The sequence below is a fragment of the Mesocricetus auratus genome, unplaced genomic scaffold, assembly GCF_017639785.1.
Source record: "Mesocricetus auratus isolate SY011 unplaced genomic scaffold, BCM_Maur_2.0 Super-Scaffold_100011, whole genome shotgun sequence".
Lineage (NCBI taxonomy): Eukaryota > Metazoa > Chordata > Mammalia > Rodentia > Cricetidae > Mesocricetus > Mesocricetus auratus.
In genome coordinates, this window is record NW_024429195.1 from 22,243,700 (window position 1) to 22,248,552 (window position 4,853).

The window sequence follows — 4,853 nt, forward strand, 5'->3', positions numbered from 1 at the left end:
GGATATCTAGGAACAGAACCAGAAATGAGAATATTACAATAGGAAGAAATAGCATGAGCAAAAGCCCAGAGCCATGTAAAAGCCAAGGGGATTGGTTTATGAATGGAGCATAAGAGGCAATGGGAAATGAGGAGTGCTGGGAGGAGAGATGCTCACAGAAGGGATGCTGGTCAGGGGGCTGACATTAGAATGTATGCTGGAACCGTGAGCAACACTTGGGACAATTTAGCAAGAAATTTGCTGCTGAGATTTGATATTGAAAAATATTTTGAGGCATATAAGAACAAAAACCCTAAGAAATTTGAAGTCTTATTTAAAATGTATTTTTCTATTCCAATTTTCCCTAATTACCTTGGTAAAATTTTATTTCCAAGCCCATAGTCTTTATTTCAAGTAGTTCTTATCAAATGTTGTAAAAGAAAGGGATCTTAAGAATAGAATTGAAGTCAATTCAATGTAACTTCTTATTCCCTTTCTGTAACATAATACTCCTAGTGCTAGATACACCCATGTTACCTCACTTATTTATTTCTCAATATGTAAAGAAAATTAACCAAAGGGATTATGATGGAGGGGAAGCAAACTTTAAGTCCAAGAATAATTTTCTATAAGCATTGAATGATACAGGTTTAAGCAGCCCTTTTAGAAAACGATCCCATCATGACACTAGAAGAAACCATCCTGAGTGAGGTAACGCAGTCACAAAAAGAGAAACATGGCATGTACTCTCTCATATATGGATTTTAGACATAGATCTGGGGAGTGCCAGCCTACAATCCCATGGCCAGAGAGTCTGGAAAACAGAAACTTCATCCAGTGGCTGATGTAAGAAGAGGCAGACTCCCACGGCTAAGTACTGAGCTGAACTCAAGAAAGCCAGTAACAGAGAGGGAGGACTGATGACCAAAGGAGTTAAGACTGGGCTGGTTTAACCCCAGAAACAGCTGACCTGACAAGGGCTAACTCTTGAATCCCAGGCTGATGCCTGGGAATCCAACATGGGACTGATCAAGACCCCCTGAATGGGGGTGTCAGTAAGGAGGCCTAGGTAATCTATTGAGCCTTGGGCAGTAGATCAGTATTCATCCCAAGTATACACATGGACTTTGGACTCCCATCCAACAATGTGAGATGAACTCTCACCCTGAACTTTTGGGGGGAGGGTCTAGGCCCTATCCTGGATGAAATGACAGACTATGGACACCCCCATATGGACAGAGGGAGTGAGGAACAAAAGAGACATCTTGATGGGGGGGTCATTTTGGAGTTAGGGAGAAACCTGGAGCCAGGGAAACCCCTAGGAATCCACAAGGATAACCCCAGCTAAGACTCCTAGCAATAGTGGAGAGGGTACCTGAACTGGCCTTCTCCTGTAATCAGACTGGTGACTACCCTAATTGTTATTAGAAATCATTAAAAAGTATGAAAGGGCAGCACAATAGAATTACTATCCCTATCTAATGAGATCCAAGCATGGCTAATGCCTTTATTAGATATATTAAAAATAACTAGAATTATTATTTTGAGTTCATGAAAATAGGCATCTATACTAATTAAAACAAAGTTGCTTTTTATATTTTAAATTTTATATGTATGTGTGAATGAGTGGGTGGGTGGGTGGGAGGGTGGGTAGGTGCGGGTGTGGGGGTATGTATGCATGTGCCTGCCAAGGTACACGTGTGAAGGTCAGAGGACAACTTATGTGGGTTGGTTTTCTCACCATCATGGGGTGTAGGTAACAAAATCAGGTCCTTAGAATTGTGCAGCAATGGTTTACCTGCTGAGCTATCTCACAGGCCTTGAGCATGAAGTTGCTTTGACAGAAAACAAGGGGATAAAAATTATATTAAATGGAAATTGTGTACATGATTATTTGAATGTAGCCTAGTACTTCTTTGTAGTATCACACATACATGTAATTTAAATAGGATTGAATGCATAGTATTTTATATAATAAAATGTAAAATAATTTTAATTTCATTATACTTATAGTAGTATACAATATGAAAATGAAGCTTAAAATTATATAGTTTCAAAATTATATACTCTCCTATATATTTCTAGCAATTAAAATAGTGATAAATTATATGCAATATCAGAGGAATAATATAAATCTGAAGTAGGAAAAGAGAAAGTTACAAGATCTTCCCTGAGTTATACAAAATTATAATGTTATAAAGCTTGTCACACAGTAGCACAAGGTGATCTCTGAAGTTACAAGGCAGTAAATTCAGAATTATATAAAGGAAATATTACTTCACAATCTTTAGTTAACCTGTAGCTACAGTTCCATAGGAGACCATAAAATCAAACTCCATGGTTGGATTTAAAAGCTGGATAATTTTATAGACACTCATAACATCAGAGTTTAAGTCCATCACCTTCAGTAGCTGGGACAGAATGATTATATGAATAGACTATGAGGTAAAAAAGGTAGGTGGTATGAGGTGTGAACTTAAATATTGGTTCATGGTAGTTAAAATGACAGCGGCCACTTAGTTCCCCTTGCAAAAGACATACATAAAAGCAAAAATGGAGAATAGATGTCCCAAGAAGCTGCCTTTGCAAGTCTGAATTTAATAATTCCCTATGAAGTCTGCCCATTAATTTCCAGACCCACATGCACAGAAAGTCTGCACCTTGGCAGAACACTGGTATCCATCAAGTGGATGCTAGAATATACTAGTCATTCTAAGTGAGCTTCCATTTCCAAGTGGAAGTTTCCCTGTCCCCTGCACCTTCTATTCTCCTCTGCAAGGTGTTTCAGCTTATTACATTCCCTGTATGCATCGCCTATTGAAAAATTGTGCATTCTCTATGAAAATATTTAAATTACTTTAAAAATGCGACCCTTTAATCTTTCAATAGTTTTAAAATTATTATTGCTTACGTCTGTGCCTACACCTTCAGCCTATCTCACTGAAGTGCTATTCCTTGATCCTCTTGCTTAGAAGATCCATTTTAATTTGTTTCTTCATTAAGTGAACTGTGTTGTTATCAGATACAAATAACAATTCAAACCAGCATCACCACGCAGTATGTAATCCAAACATTATATCTATTTCTAATATTTTCCCATTTCTTTTTTTTTCTTTTTTTTCTTTTTTTTTTTTTTTTTTTTTTGGTTTTATGAGACAGGGTTTCTCTGTATTGTTTTGGAGGCTGTCGGTCCAGCCTGGCCTCAAACTCACAGAGATCCGCCTGCCTTTGCCTCCCGAGTGCTGGGATTAAAGGTGTGCGCCACCACCGCCCGGCACACCTATTTTCCCATTTCTGAATTTTAAAAATGTATTAATGTATTTGTATTTCCTTTTGCTCTTATCTTTTTTACAATGATCTATCTCATAAAGAGAAGCTATCCTCAAGTAATACCTGGAGTGGTTTACAGTATGTCTTTTGAATCTATAATATGCAAATTGCTTGGCACATACTTGTGACATAAAGGAATAACTGAATTATGTGGTTTAATGCTCATATGGGGGCATGTTTCCTTGAATAATTACTAAGAATTACTTTCTGATATATATGTTACCAAAATTTTAGGTATAATTTTATAACTCTTCCAGCTGACAATTGTTCTTGCTTACCATGAAAATTTATAATTCTCAAAAATCATAAAAGAAAGTTTAACTCTAAAAAATGCTGTTCTTAGGTCCAGTATTCATATAAAAATTAATACTGAAATAAAAACAAATAAAAGACTGCTGATTATACCCTTGTTTTAATCACAGTTTTCTGGTTGTTTCTGGGCAGGGTTAGCTGAAGCACCAAAAATATCATTTTGTTAACCTACTTCTTCCATCTAGTGGCAAAAAGCAGTAAGAAACAATGTCTTTCAAAAAACGTAATGAGCAAATAGTTCTACGTGTCATTTTAGAAAATGCTGATAGTGAGCATTCAGCATCTAACATTTAGATTATAAAGGCACAACAAGTTTAGCAGATTGACAGTGTTCAGCTAGCGGCACCTGTCAAAGTTGCTTACAATCATATAGATACATGTTTCACAAAGGCTGTAGGTCAAGATGTAAAGTTTTACATCACTTCTCATTAAATTAGAATAGATTTGTTTATGAATATACAGTCAACATTCTGGAACAAGTTGGTGGCTAACTTTAGAATTCCGTTATTTCCTTTGCTATGAGTTCCATGCTATTGTAAGTTTTTTTTTTTCAGTTTAAATTTAGATTAGAAACAAGGTTTAGATTAGAAACAAGTCAGTTCCAGGTCCTTCTCCCTTTCCCTCCCCTCCTCTTGTGCCCTCCCCTAACCCCCCCCCATTATCCTCTCATTTCCCCAGGGAGGGTGAGGCCCTCCATGGGGGTGTCCATAGTCTGTCATTTCATACAGGGCAGGGCCTAGACCCTCCCCCAAGAGTTCAGGGTGAGAGTGCATCTCACATTGTTGGATGAGAGTCCAAAGTCCGTGTGTATACTTGGGATGAGTACTGATCTAGCTATTGTAAGTTTTAAAACAGCCAGCATGAACCCCTAAAACTGAACAGTCTCATTGACTTTGCCTCTTAAGAAGTCTTTTGTACTAATAGGAAGTAAAATACTTGACAACCTGAGACAAGGAGTCACTGGACAAGGGAGGCCAAGGTCAAAGGAGGTAGAATTGGCTGCTGTGTAGTTAGAGTTATGACAAAGACAATAATGAAATATAATTTTACAATGTGAACAGCAGAATTTTGTACTCTCTTTGCCACCAGCTCATCCCTAACAGATGAGATTTGACTATCCTTCTACCACATTCCATTTGATCCAATGTAAGAGTAACTAATGTTTTAGAAGCTTAACTTAGCTTATGCAGAAACAGTAAGAACATTCTCCAAGACAGCAAACTTAATCCTTT